This window comes from Myxocyprinus asiaticus, chromosome 3, assembly GCF_019703515.2.
Source record: "Myxocyprinus asiaticus isolate MX2 ecotype Aquarium Trade chromosome 3, UBuf_Myxa_2, whole genome shotgun sequence".
NCBI classification, from domain to species: Eukaryota; Metazoa; Chordata; class Actinopteri; order Cypriniformes; family Catostomidae; genus Myxocyprinus; species Myxocyprinus asiaticus.
In genome coordinates this window covers 6,585,001-6,600,328 of record NC_059346.1, presented here as the reverse complement: position 1 = coordinate 6,600,328, position 15,328 = coordinate 6,585,001, and the positions used below count along the sequence as shown (strand labels likewise).

Here is a 15,328-nt window from a genome sequence, read left to right as displayed (position 1 = left end):
TAATATTTACGCACCTAACGCTGATGATCAGGGCTTTTTTATAAATCTTGAAGGGATGTTGCAATCCGCTGGCACCCCTCATGATATAATTTTGGGAGGAGACTTTAATCTTTTGATGGACTCAGTCCTTGATCATAGTGAAGCAAAAGTGTGTAAGCCCCCTAGAGCAACATTGACGCTTCACAGGATGTGTAAAAATCTTGGTCTTACAGATATTTGGAGACTTTTGAACACATCTGGTAGAGACTATAAATTTTTTTTTCATCAGTCCATAAGATTTATTCTAGAATAGATTTTTTATTTATTTATTTATTTTTTTATATCCAAATCCCTCATTTCGTCTGTTGTTGATTGCTCAATTTAGTCTCGGATCACACCCTGGTGAGTTTAGAGGTGTTGCCACATATAGAGAAAAATAAATCATATTGTTGGTGCCTTAATGTATCCCTTTTGCAAAATCCTTATTTCCAAAAAATTTTAAAGACTGAAATCAGTGTTTATATGGAGACCAACTGGTCCTCGGTATCCTCTGTGGGCGTGGCTTGGGAGGTACTTAAGGTGGTTCTTAGGGGTCGGATCATACAGTATGCCTCATTCATCAAAAAATCCAAAGCACAAGAACTTGTGGAGTTGGAAGGAAATATTAAAAGTGCAGAGGCAGAGCTGAAGCGCCGTATGTCATCTGATGGCCTCAGAGAATTGACCCGATTGAAATATAGATAATACTATTTTGTCGCAGAAAGTGGAGTTTTGGTTATTCAGGGCAAGACAGTCATACTTTGAGTTGGGGGACAAAGCAGGGAAGCTTTTGGCTAGATATATAAAGCAGAGAGAGTCTTTTTCTACCATTCCCTCAGTGAAATCTGCTGGTGGTGAAATTTTTACCTCAGCCATTGATATTAATAATGCCTTTAAAGATTTAAAATTTATAGTTCCACGTCTTCGTCTACTGATGAAGATATTAGAAACTTTGTGGAACCATTAGATCTTCCTAAACTGAAGACTGAGCAAAAAAACGCTCTTGATTCTGAGATAACCTTGGAGGAGCTTGACAAGGTAATTAAGTCCCTACCTACTGGCAAGGCTCTGGGACCAGATGGTTTTGGTGCAGAATTTTTTTAGATCCTATGCTACAGAACTGGCTCCACTTTTGCTAGAAATTTATACTGAATCATTAAAGAATGGAAAGCTTCCTCCAACCATGACACAAGCCTGGATCAGTCTGATTCTTAAAAGTTACTGTCCAATCTCCCTGATCCAACTAGATGTAAAAATTTTGGCTAATCGAATAAGCAAGGTTATGACATCTCTTATACATAGATCAGGTGGGGTTTATTCGGGGCCGCTCATCAGGCATCTCATCAATATCATGTGGTCAGTAGCGAATGATCAGACTCCGGTCGCTGCCATCTCACTTGACGCCAAAAAGGCGTTTGATATGGTAGAATGGGATTATCTTTTTAAGATTTTAGAAATGTATGGGTTCGGGAGTACATTTATTGGTTGGATTAAGTTACTTTATAAACACCATGTAGCAGCGGTACAAACAAATGGATTCATTTCAGATTATTTTACTCTGAATAGGGGCACTCGGCAGGGTTGTCTTGCCCTGGAAACATTAGCAGCCGCAATAAGAAAGGAGGATAATTTTCCAGGGTTGATTGCGGGAGGTGTGGCGCATACGCTTCTGCTTTACGTAGAAAGCATTTTTGGGTGAACTGTCCTTTAAATGAATTTGCCTAATAAAATAGTGTTTTAATGAAAATGAGTCTTTAATATTTTACAGTGCCAAATAGCCATGACTTTATTCACAACTTAGCACAGCACGTTGTAAGTTGTTGCTTAATTTTTATATAGCGTAACACACATGATGTATGGATGTAATATTTTGGCCTTTCAGACACATGGGTTACTTGTCTGTATTTTGTACATCTTTCATTAGTCACAATCAGGGTTTAAAATAAACACCTGCCAACCCAACAAATGCGGGTATTTCACACGCAGTGGCGGTTAATTTTTCTCATCTACCCGCCAATGTGGCGGGCGACCTGTAAGATATCTCAGAGTGACATAAGGCAAGAAATGCAGGTAGACACATACAAAAGAAAAGCCGTTGATTGTGTGTGTCTGATTCACTGTGCATCCATGAGTGCTTCTCACTGAAGTGAATAGGAAATTATTCAAGAATGAAACTTTGTATTAGTTGTATATTTTGCTAAACAAAATCAGTGACTATTTTAATCAAGACTTGATAGTTCCTGTTTAGCTCATTTGTATTTTAAGATGCTTGGAATGCTTGAGAAACACATCTGTTGTTTGTCTCCTGGTTCACCAAGATGCTCAATTGACAGTGGTTTGCTTGGGACTAGATACCACCGACCTGAAATAACTGCTGTAGTCTGAACAAATTTGGTCGAGGTGTGTTCAGAGACCTCGGAACAGAGAGCAGATGCACACAGATATCTATATAGGACACCAGAAGAGCTAGAGTATTTGGATCTAAACAGCAAGGCCTAAAGACTAGGGTATACTTTGTTTTTCCGCATGCCATTCTGTCTCGCACATGATTGTGTGCTCAGCCTTTCTAAGTAAAGGCTACTCTTTTGACTAAAAGCTCATATGGAAGTGTTCGCCGCATGTGCACTACCAACTGCTTTGTGATACTTTTTTACACAGTCAATGGCAGGCGCATGTGCCGAAGACACGCAAAGACACGGAATGTCTGCATGTGTAGATTAGATAGGCTGCACCCGGACAGTCTGCGCGCGCTGTGCTACGAAATGTGTCATGCACTCTGTGCACAACATGTACTGTCATGTGGAAAACCGAAGTACATTTTGGCCTTACTGCACAGAATCGAGATTTTGACATCGATAGTCAGATCTTGTAAGTGTTTTTGCCATTTGCATGCATAAAATAAGATCTGTGCTAGATGTCTGGGAGAAAAATCGTAATTGGTTGAAGGTGTTGAGGAAGCAAAACTGAAATTAGCAAAGATAGATATAAATTATATAAATACATATTGCACTGTGCAAAAGTTTTAGGCACTTGTGGAAAATGTTGCATAGTGAGGATGTCTCTAAAAATAATGCCATAAATAGTTCTCATTTTTCAATTAACATCATACAAAGTCCAGTAAGCATAATAAAAGCTAAATCAATATTTGGTGTGACCAACTGTGTCTTCAAAACACCACCAATTCTCCTAGGTACACCTGGACCAGTTTTTCTTGGTTGGTGGCAGATAGGATGTTCCAAGCTTCTTGGAGAATTCGCCACAGTTCTTCTATCTATTTAGGCTGTCTCAGTTGCTTCTGTCTCTTCATGTAATCCCAGACTGACTCGATGTTCAGTGGGGGCTTTGTGGGGGCCATGACATCTGTTGCAGGGCTCCCTGTTCTTCTATTCTAATCTATTATATTTGGAAAAGGGAAGTTTGGGAGTCTAAAATTGATATTTCCTATTGAAACACTAAAGTTGAAGATATAAATAACCATCTTAGGTTTTTGTGAAACCTCTTAGGTGCAGTACTGTGTGTGTGTGTGTGTGTGTATGTATATATATATATATATATATATATTGTAATTAATTTTTAAGGCCCCTTCCTACTTCAGTTGTAATAAAGGTCTTGTTTTTCTAGTATTATTTGCTCTACAACAATTGTAGCCTGTGCTATGGAAAATATTTCTAATTCTAAAAAACCGCATCCTCCCATCTGGAGCATGTTAGAGCTTCATGTTGACCTTATACACACATGCTCACACAACTACATCCAGAGTCATTTAAACCTTATAAACCTTATAACAACATTCAATGCAACAGCACTCACTCTATGGACACAATGGAGAAATAATCGCCATTGACTAGTACATTTTTGTTTTTATTTGTCGGACGTTTGACATGACATGTAAGCATAATGCATTTGAAAACATCAAAAGTAATTAGTATAATAAACACAAACACAAAATATTCGCAAGGTTGGAACTTAAAAAATGAAAATTGAATTCTGCATCTAACATTAAAGTACTACTATGAAAAAAAAAAAACTTTAGGTTTATGGGGCAGGTCTTTGCATTGGTTTTATCAACCCCCCTGCACATATGCTGAAGGAGCATATTTTTTTAATTTGTTAATATTTAGTGTTTAAAATATGTCACAATGTATGAATGATTGCTCTTTTAAATATTTATATACTTACACATTTGTTGCACATTTTGTTTATAAGCATAATTTGTACTGTTTACAAGTATTTACTTTGAGTTTACAATGGTGTGTAGAAAAAGCGCTAAAAAGCTACTGCCTCTTTAAGAATGGCGGCACTTCAACGGGCGTCTCACAAGAGATGTTTTGGTTGAGCACACATTAACGAGAGAGGAGATGTGCTTCTCAGACGTCTTAGCACAATTACCTATTTCTCAGGAAAATAGCAAATTGTGCTTTGCGCAACTTCATTATATGTACAATGCACCCACAGTTTGCACTTATACACCTACAGATAGCACAAACATGCCCACTTGCGTTGTGTGCTGGCACGAAAATTGCTCTTCAAATTTGCACTCTCACGGATATTGGATAAAATATAGCGCACAGCAATTGCGCGATGCACTGCGCCTAGCCTAGTTACGAAAATAGAGCCCTTATTCTTCATCGAAGAGTTCCAAGCTATGAACCAAAACAACCAGCTCTGAGGTGAATCACAACATTACAAACGTTGATTGAAAAGACAAAGGTACAAAACTGTGTACTTGGCGTATTTTTTTCATCTTAAGGGAACGAACTACAATCCCATGAATCATTGTGAATGACGTTAATGATCAGTTAAAAAACGATGGTACAAATTATTGACTAATAGTTATATTGATTATAAATTGTTCAAAATGTTAAGTTTATTGCAAAATATTCAGATATATACAAATATCTTTATATACTTATATAGCTATAAGTAATTTGAGAGTGTAGAGAGACTCTAACATTCGTAGTGCTGATAGTTGCCATTCGCTGCTGAGCATATTTACCACAATTTTCGTTTCTAAGGTAACATGCGACTTCTCTGATCAGTGGATCTTCTCCAGAAGTTTGGCTATTTCACACTTTTTATTTGTATTTTATTAAGTTGACATTTTTGTTAAAAAACAAAATAAAATAAGCAATTTATCTGTGGACAAAATGAATGGGATTTGTACTTGCAAAACCTCGTTGCACTTTGTATACTTGCCCTCATTTATTTTCCACTTGTCTTTTGAAGAAATCATCTGAAACTTGACTGAAAATCTGACTTAAGTTTCATAGCTTTATGTGAACAAGATACAAAGCTCTGACCTCGTAATCCTTTATATCAATATGAGAATCTGCAGTCTGATAAGTAGGCCACTGTCATCACTCTTAGCAAAATCAGATATGTCCCTGTTTCCCCGAAAGCATAACACTTGTCAATTTAAAACCAAGAATTATATCACAAACAGATAGATGCACAAATGCATACACACTGATCATGCATTTACAAAGATGTACTGGTACATGCACACACACACACACACAAACACACACACACATTCCTGCAGACTGTGCACTAGTTCACATGAAAATGACCGTTTTTTTATTTCAATTGGTTTAGAACAAAAGCACAAATATAATTTGTTATTTGTCAAACTTTTATCATTTAGTCCATTCAAGCCCAAATTGTCATTTGGCAATGCTTCATTTAAAATAGTAGATTCATGAAGCCCACCACCATACAGTATGTTTTAGAGTAGTTATGAAAAATTAAATAACTACTGATAAAATCAGTGTAGATTAAACATTACCGCTTCCAATGAGTCCTAAATATTTGGACATTATAAACAATAGAAAATAAAAATTAAAAAAATAAAAATATATATATATATATATATATAATTTATAAAAAAAAAATTTGTTTTGAATATCTGAGCCCATTGTTGGGTGTATAATAATTGAGTGTTTTTCCACATCATGGTGTCATTAACCTACTGGCATGTTTTGATAAGTTTGTTCTGTGTGTGGCCTGTTGCTTTATACATGTTTTAATGCAGTTCAATCATCAATAGTAAAACATATCTGCCATCATTACAGGTTTTACACAAGTGTAGACAACACATTGCTATATAAAGCCTCACAAATAAAATCAGTTGCTCCATGTAAGCAACATTTGGACTTAAATGAGATTCATTGTGTGCGTTGCATGTTTCTCATCATTTTGTATGTGTTTGTGTAAAAATCATTCACCCAATACATTTGAGAACTGTATGCTCCGATGACAAACAAAGTGGTGAGTGTGAAAAAGTCCCTCTTGAATATATTGACTTGCAGTGTCACCTGCTATTACATAGCACAACCCCGTAATGCCTGTGTTATGTATCAAGTAGCATGCAATCATGTTTATATATATATATATATATATATATATATATATATATATATATATATATATATATACACACACACACACACATAGTGTGTATATATATATATATATATATATATATAAAATATTAAATTAAATATATATTATATATAAATATATATATATAATGTATGTATATATATATATATATATATATATATACATACATTATATATATATATATTTATATATAATATATATTTAATTTAATATTTATATATATATATATATATATATATATATATATATATGTATGTATGTATGTATGTATGTATGTATGTTTAATTTAATATTTTATCATTCCCAATATAAAGACAATCGATCTCTGACCCTAAGAGAGGCCTAGTACCTGACAGATGATTCTCGCTACTTTTGTTTTCGTTTTTAGTCCCTCAGAGTGAACACATGGTGTTTATGTCCCACAGCGTGGTTTTTACGTGTGTTTTCATGCGGAAAGCACGCCACCGCCCTTAAATTTGCATAGCAAAAGTGTTTGCTGGCAGCGTGTTTGTGTGTGTTTGTCTGCGTCTGTTTTGCTGTTGGCTCACAGCTGTTTCTAGTTCCAGTCTACACTGCAAGCTTTGACACCACAACTAGCTAGAATTATTTTATTTATGCTCTTATTTTGATCTACGAAGATAGATGTCTACACTGCAAACGCGAAATGTGTAGATGGCTTCGTTGATATAATACAAGTGATCTAGTTTTGTTGTGTTGCGCTTGCAGTGTAGACAGCTTTGTTGATTGTAATGCAAGTGTTCTAGTTTTGTCAGGTCACATTGCAATTGAAGTGTGCACTGCTACGTTGATTATAACGGGAGTGTTTTAGTTTGCCAGTGGTTCTCAACCTTTTTGAAGCCAAGGCCCCCCATTGTCCAAGACAATATTCAAAATATTTCCTCTTGTTCTTCTACTGTAATGATTTGTATGAATTGTTTTGGGTTGGCACGGTGGCTCAGTGGTTAGCACTGTCGCCTCACAGCAAGAAGGTCCCAGGTTTGAGTCCCGGCTCAGCTGGGCTTTTCTGTGGGGAGTTTGCATGTTCTCCCTGTGTTCGCTCTGGTTTCCCCCACAAGTCGAAAAACATGCAGGTTAAGTGAATTGGAGACTCTAAAATTGCACCGTAGGTGTGAGTGAGTGTCAGCCACTGGGGTTGCGTCAGGAAGGGCATCCGGAGTAAAACCTGTGCCAAGTCAAATATCCAGACCTAACGGGAGCAGCTGAAACAAAAAGATGAAGCATTTAGCATTTCATGAAATGGAGAATCAAATATCCTTGATATTTAGACGTAAGAGATAACTGTACTAGCATTGTTACGGTACCAAAGTTTCAGTAGTCTGTACTGATACCAGTGAAATCGATACCAATTTCAATACCACAGAAAGATGTCAGTAAGACAGTGTGCGGGTACTGAATTAAGTGGGTGCTTGGTACCACCGGTACTGTAGAATTACTGGTATCTTTACATCTTTTTTTATTTGAGTACCAACTTGGTACCAAAGTACCGGTACTTTTGACAACACTAAACTGTACTATAAAAACATACCGTAAATTTCAGAACTCAACTTCCTCCTCAGTCTAAAAAGAACATTTATAGTTACCACCCTGCTGAAACGTCTCGTTTTGAAATCTGTCTGTTCATGATGTCATCACACATTGCTCATTTGTATTTACACATCCCACAACATTCATCATCGCACCTTTGGCCCCGCCCACTGGCGCTCAGTTCGAGAAAGCAGGGCTTGTGTGGCTAACTATTCCTGAACACCAAAGGGGAACCATCTGGACCATTTTGAATTATTTTGTATATAAACATGAGCTACACAGACTCTTTTTGACTGCTGCCATGTATCTCGCCACTTTTAAAAGACATGGTATCAAGTTACAACTCTGAGAGGGAAAAGCAATTCTCTTTCATTCAGCTGCTGCCTCTTGTTGTTTTGAGCACAAACGCATCATGCGTGTTCTTTCGCACATCTGCATTATTTTTAATTGTTGGTATATGTAAACATAAACTTGATGGACGTCTTTGACTGTTTCAATGTGTTTCCAGCGATGTGCGCCTTAGTGCGCCTATGTGTGTGTTCATTTCACCATGCTTTGGACTATGTGGTTGCGTTTTTTTCGGCTCATATTAGCATGGATTATTTGTGAACCAGTCATAATGCGATTCAAGCTTTGCAAAGGAATTGTTATTGAAGGATGGGGCAGTTAAAAACACCTGGACCTGATCAAAAACATAAGTAAACCGTTACATTCATGAATATTTCAAATGTCATGACTGATTGATTGTTTATGGTGCTGAGTGTTAACAGCTGTGCTTGAGATGAACAGTTTAATATATTAGAATGCAATGTGTTGGATGTGCGTTATCTGTAAACCCTGAAATTTAGTTTTATAAGGTTGAGGGCTTGTTCATTCTCTTCCGATTAAGTTTAAAATGTGGCTGAATTTGAGGGGCTGCATGATCTTAGCCAATCACAACAGTGGGCATTTAAGGAGGTGTGTAGGCCAAAACTGAGCGTTTCAGATTGAGGGACAAAAACAGGGTGGAAAATTATCATATATTACAAACTGTATATTCATATATTTTGGTGCAAATATTTTTTATAACATTATCAGTGGACTGCAGGGAAGATAATACAATTATAAAGAGTTGCCTTTTATGACCCCTTTAAAGCCAGTTTGATTATGATATCATAGCTTATTAACTTATTTCAAAACATTTTAAGTCATATTGAGGCCCCCATGGAAGTTTGGTTGAGAACCACTGGCGAATGCATTTTGGAATGGCCAATTCCTAATGTGCTTTTAAGTCCTTGTGGTCATGTAGTGATTCGCCTCAGTCCGGGTGGCGGAGGACGAATCCCAGTTGCCTCTGCGTCTGAGATCGTCAACCCGCGCATCTTATCACGTGGCTTGTTGAGCGTGTTGCCATGGAGACATAGCGCGTGTGGAGGCTTCACGCCACCCACTGCGGCATCCACGCTCAACTCACCACGCGCCCCACCGAGAACAAACCACATTATAGCGATCATGAGGAGGTTACCCCATGTGACTCTACCCTCCCTAGCAACCGGGCCAATTTGGTTGGTTAGGAGACCTGGCTGGAGTACTCAGCACGCCCTGGGATTCGAACTAGCTAACTCCAGGGGTGGTAGCCAGTGTCTTTTACCACTGAGCTACCCAGGCCCCTGGCGAATGCATTGTTGAGGGCTTTCTTTTAATGTTATGATTGTAGTGAGAGTATTGTAGTTTCACATTTTCAATGTAGACAGCATTATTGAATAATGGTTTTAGGGGTGGCAGTATACTAGTTGCAAAAATAAATAAGTAGAAATTACCGCTTATCATTTCTAGTGAATTCCCTCAAGAATAGAGTCCCTCAAATTCTAGTGGTGTAGATGTGGGGGCATTGGATTATAAGCATTCTATATTGTGAGCATGTGTTGGCATTGTTGCAGCTCTCTTTGTTAAAACCTGCAACCACTGAGCTGGTATACCTGACCTCACTGAGCTACCCATGGAAAGCACCGCTTGCTTCCCCTCCATTTCTCTCTCTCTCTCTCTTTCTCTCTCTTTCTCTCTTTCTCTCTCTTTGTGTGCGTGTAGGTGCTGTGGTTCACCTTCTCTAGTCCGTAAACAGGATGCTCGCTCGACCTGTGTGAATATGAAGTTGAATATGAGTAGCTGTTTGTGTGTATTCTCTGGGTTTTATCAAGGGTGTATATGTATTGTACTGTGTTGTGTCATTGTGACGACTCACACTTTCCAGCAAGCTAAATTGCTTTCATATTTAAAGTGATCATGCCAATAAAACTCTTTCTAATGTTAACACTGTATTCTGAGGGCAAGTTTTTCAACATGTCATTACTGCAACAGATGAGTAGTTTTTTGTTTTTGTTTTACCTTGAAGCCACAGACAAACCACTAAAGCATTTTTATTTAGCAGCAAGAGAGAATGAATTAAGAATAGAGTGAAAAAAAATATTAATGGACCTTTTTTTTTTTTTTTTTTTTGCAGTGCAATGCATTAAACACATGCTTGACTGCACAGCAAAGCTAGCGATAGTGGACAAGCATTAAAGGAATAGTTCACCAAAAAATGAAAATTCTCTCATTTACTCACCCTCATGCCATCCCATATTTGTATGACTTTCTTCTGCTGAGCACAAATGAAGAATTTTTTGAAGAATATCTCAGTTCTGTAGGTCCATATAGTGCAAGCGAATGGTGACCAACATTTTGAAGCTTCAAAAAGCACATAAAGGCAGCATAAAAGTAATCCATAAGACTCCAGTGGTTTAATCCATGTCTTCTGAAGAGATCTAATTGGGTTTGGGTGAGAACAGACTAAAATGTAACTCCTTTTTCTCTGTACGTCTTGACATCTGCAGTCTCCTTGGCGATCATGATTTCAAGCTCGATGGTAACAAAAAATTAATCAAACTTGAAAACATGATTGCCAAGGATACTGCAGATGTCAAGATTTGTAGTGAAAAGGGAGTTGCATTTTGGTCTGTTCTCACCCAAAAGCGATTGGATCACTTCAGAAGACAGACAGCAAAGCTAGCTGTAGATGACAAGCTTTAATACATTTTTTTTGTTTTGTTTTGTTGCTGCAATACATTTAATGCAATGACGATATGCTTTAAAACATTTTAACAGTGCACAGCAAAGCTAGCGGAACCACTGGCATCAGTGTAAGCATTAATGCACTTTTCAGTTTTTAAAATGTCTGTTGCATTTAATGCACTGCAACAAAGACATTTTAACAGAGCACATTCAATCTAGTGGTTGATGACAACAAGTATTAATGCACCTTTCAGTTTTTAAATGCAGTGCATTAAATGTGATAAAGCAGTGGTAGATGGCAAGTTTGCAAGCTTCTACATCATGAATCTTCTTTTTTTGTTGAAGTGCATTAAATGCAATGAAGACATGCTTTGAAACATTTTAACAGAGCACAGCAAAGCTAGCAGAGATGACAAGCATTAAGGCATATTTTATTTTTTTGCTGCTGTGCATTAAATACAATAATGACATGCTTGAAACATCTTAACAGCTACACTAACAGTGGCTGAAGAACATTAATGCATTTTTCAGTTGTTTCTGCAGTGCATTAAATGCAACAAAGACATACTTGGAACATCGTAGCAGCACAGCAAAGCTAGCTGTTGATGGCAAGCACAGCACAGCAACACTAGCGTCAATAGATGACAAGCATTAATGTACTTTTTTGCTGCAGTGCATTAAATGCGACAAAACCGTACACAGCAATGCTGCAATAACAAGTGGTTGTCAAGCTGCTGCAATTAGAAAACCAACTTTATATATTCAAAAGAAAATATTTGTCCATCATCTGGAGGTTTTGACTGATGCAGGAAATTCACTTTTTTTCTTTCCTCTGCGCCTCTCCCTCTCTCCCCCTCTATCGCTGTGTCTTTCTTTCATGTGTATTTTCTCAGTACCGTGTAAAGCTGCGGTAGGGCTTTCAAGAGCAGCAGTAAAGGTCAGAGTGATTGACACTCTATTTTAGCAGCATGCAGCAGTCAGGGAGGGAGAGGGAGTTAAAGAAATGAGGAAGTGTAAAAATAAAGCCAGTGAAAACCAGAGAGATGTAAAAACCATGCTGACCTAGGAAAGGGTCAGCATTTAGTGTGCAAATGCGTGTGTTTGTGTGTATTTTAAAAGGTCATGCTATGCATATGAGGAAATAAGCAAATGCAGACCTCCTCGAGGTGTCTTTAGATATAAAGAAACATTACATTTATAAAAAAATTACAGAGGTTAATTAAGACATTAAAGGTGGAGTGTGTCACTTCTGCAATCCTAAATGGAATATAGTGCAACAGTTTGGTTCTGGAAGTAAAAATCCCATTCATTTTCTCCATCAGGCAAATTTAATTTTAATGATATTTGTATATATCGTCATTCGCAATGTTTCATAGGATTGTGGTTCAAGCCCACATGAAAAACGATAAGTGCACAGTCTTGTACCTTTGTCAGATTTTTACATTCTTTTTTTCTTTAAATCAACTTTTGTAATGCTGTGATTCACCTCTGAGCTGGTTGGTTTGGTTATTGGCTTTGAACTCTTCTGTGAAGGATTTCATGAAATCCCCATGGAAGAAACAAATGGGAATAACGCTTTTCAGAAATGCTCTAAAGAATAGTCTTAAGCTTTGACTTGAGTGTCAAAAAATTATTGGCAAAAAGTAGGACTTATGTAAGAGCTTTTTATAAAGAATCAACTTTCTGCAAAGTCTAGAGGCCCAGGTATACTTCGTTTTTGTGTGTTCCGGATAGGATCGCACCTGGCCGACTGCGTTGCCTTTGTGAGTATACTTTTCTGACCACGAGCGAATACGAACGCGTTCGATGCATGCACACTACAGCTGCTTTGTGACTCTCTTAGTACAGTCAATGGCCAGCGCATGTGCAGAGGAGTCAAGAAAATCTAGGTGGTGCGTGGTCAAGCCACGCGGCTGTGCTGATTACACAATTTGTGTCACACATACAGCAATGCAGCACTGCCGAAGAATACTTTGGCCTTTAGCCTGATTCTGCTGAAGTGTTGTGAAATAAGGACTACAGTGATGTCTACTCAAAATGGCCCCCCTTAACCACGGAATCAGCCAATAGTGAGCCTGCAAGGGTAATATGTTAGAGTGCCATGACGCTATTCATTCATTCATGAACACATTATAAAACAGTATTTTGATAATAGGTGTTTTTCTATATTAGTTTTTGATTAATTAAATGAGAAAGCCAAATTTAATTTCCTGTATCTTAAAACATTATTCCACATCTTGTCCATTGTTGTCCTCTTCAGCATTTCTTGTCATGTGTCGCTTCGAGCATTTTTCAGGTCCCAACAGTGACGGGTATATTTATCAAATATCGTCGATATATGATTACATCGTCCTATTGCCCAACCCTAGATCTAAATATTGTTTTTCTTAAAATAGGCCTAAATTGTAACAAGTCTGCTTCGCAATCTTGCATTCTCACAAAACCTCACAGATGCAGCTTTCATTTCATGTTGTTAGCGGCTTGTCATTTCTAGATTTCTTTCCTATTGTTATTGGTGATTTCATAATGTGACTCATTTTGGAAGGTAGTTATGAGAATGTGAGTAAAAGCAAAAGTAGCGATTAGTAAGTGGAGGTATAAAGCTGTTTCTTGTGGTGTATTAAATTGCACACACAAACACATGTGAACACTTTGATAAATTAATCCAAGCTTTATGCGGTGACGCCAAAGAACATCTGTGACCTGAAATTAAGCAATTTTTACATGGAGATGAACCGAGAAATCTTGACACAATATTAAACACTTTAAAAGAATTAAGTGAATAACGAATAGACTGTGATGTGTGCTGTGAACTCCTGCATGTCCACATGGACTATCTGCTGTTATTATGCATTCAAGTTGGCTGGACTTGGAGTGGCAGGAAATGCATTTAAGAGTCGTGTCAGAAAAAAGACAAACAACATACTACACAGCCTAGCAAACCATTCGCATTATGTAGAGCGAGGCGTAAATATTCCGATCTCTGACAAACAGGGCCAAATATGGCCAGAGAATTTGAGCCGCATAACAAAAAACATCCAGTGAGCGGCTGTTCTGTGGATAGAAATGCCTTGTTGATGAGAGAGGTCAGCGGAGAATGGCCAGTCTGGTTCGAGCTGATAGAAATGCAATGGTAACTCAGATAACCACTCTGTACAATTGTAGCGAGCAGAATAGCATCTCAAAATGCACAACACGTCGATCCTTGAGGCGTATGGACTACAACAGCAGAAGACCACATCGGGAACTTTATTAGGACCATAGTGTCAGTGAGTGTATATATAACAGTTAAATAGATGGCACCCTGACTAAGGTCTATTATAATCAACAAGGCTGTCTGTACTGAAACTACAATTTACAGACAACCCATTTCTATTTTTGACGCCCTGCACACCTATTTCAGTGACTTTCCCTCCCCATCTATCTAAAATAAAATTATTTTTAATAATTGTTTACAAATATCATGTATTAATTGCAATATATGTTATTTGTTATATACACCGCCTGGCCCAAATTTTTTTTGCATACTCTAATATTTCATTGGATCGCCTTTAGCTTTGATTATGCCACGCATTTGACGTGGCATTGTTTCGACAACCTTATGCAACAACACAACATTTATTTCCATCCAGAGTTGCATTATTTTTTGGTCGAGATCTTGTATTGATGACGGGAGAGTCGAACCACTCCGTAAAGTCTTCTCCAGCACATCCCAAAGACTTTCAATGGGGTTAAGGTCAGGACTCTGTGGTGGCCAATTCATGGGTGAAAATGATTCCTCATGCTCCCTGAACCACTCTTTTGTAATATGAGCCCGATGAATCTTGGCATTGTCCTTCTTTTCACGACCACGGAATATGTCTTCTGACATGGTTGTTTAAGAAAAGAGAAGCTGGGGGCCTGGGTAGCTCAGCGAGAATTGACGCTGACTACCACCCCTGGAGTCGCGAGTTCGAATCCAGGGCATGCTGAGTGACTCCAGCCAGGTCTCCTAAGCAACCAAATTGGCCCGGTTGCTGGGGAGGGTAGAGTCACATTGGGTAACCTCCTCGTGGTCGCTATAATGTGTGGTTCACACTCTCGGTGGGGCACGTGGTGAGTTGTGCATGGATGCTGCGGAGAATAGCGTGGGCCTCCACACGCGCTACATCTCCGCGGTAACGCGCTCAACAAGCCACGTGATGAGATGTGCAGATTGACTGTCTCAGACATGGAGGCAACTGAGATTCGTCCTCCGCCACCTGGATTGAGGCGAGTCACTACGCCACCACAAGAACTTAGAGTGCGTTGGGAATTGGGCATGCCAAATTGGGGAGAAAAGGGGAGGAAAAAA

At 38.2% G+C, this 15,328-nt stretch overlaps 1 protein-coding gene and 1 long non-coding RNA gene across 6 annotated transcripts in view; one reads left to right on the top strand and one right to left on the bottom strand.

Annotated features, from left to right (window-relative positions):
* The window catches only part of LOC127430205 (SH2B adapter protein 3-like), a 77,726-nt gene that overhangs the window by 28,728 nt on the left and 33,670 nt on the right, over positions 1-15,328 (top strand). The window lies entirely within an intron of this gene.
* On the bottom strand, positions 6,695-10,782 carry LOC127430710 (uncharacterized). The gene is made up of 3 exons (XR_007895479.1): positions 10,550-10,782; positions 10,047-10,080; positions 6,695-7,640 (listed from the first exon to the last, which is right to left on the bottom strand). It is a non-coding gene; the product is annotated as an uncharacterized LOC127430710 (long non-coding RNA).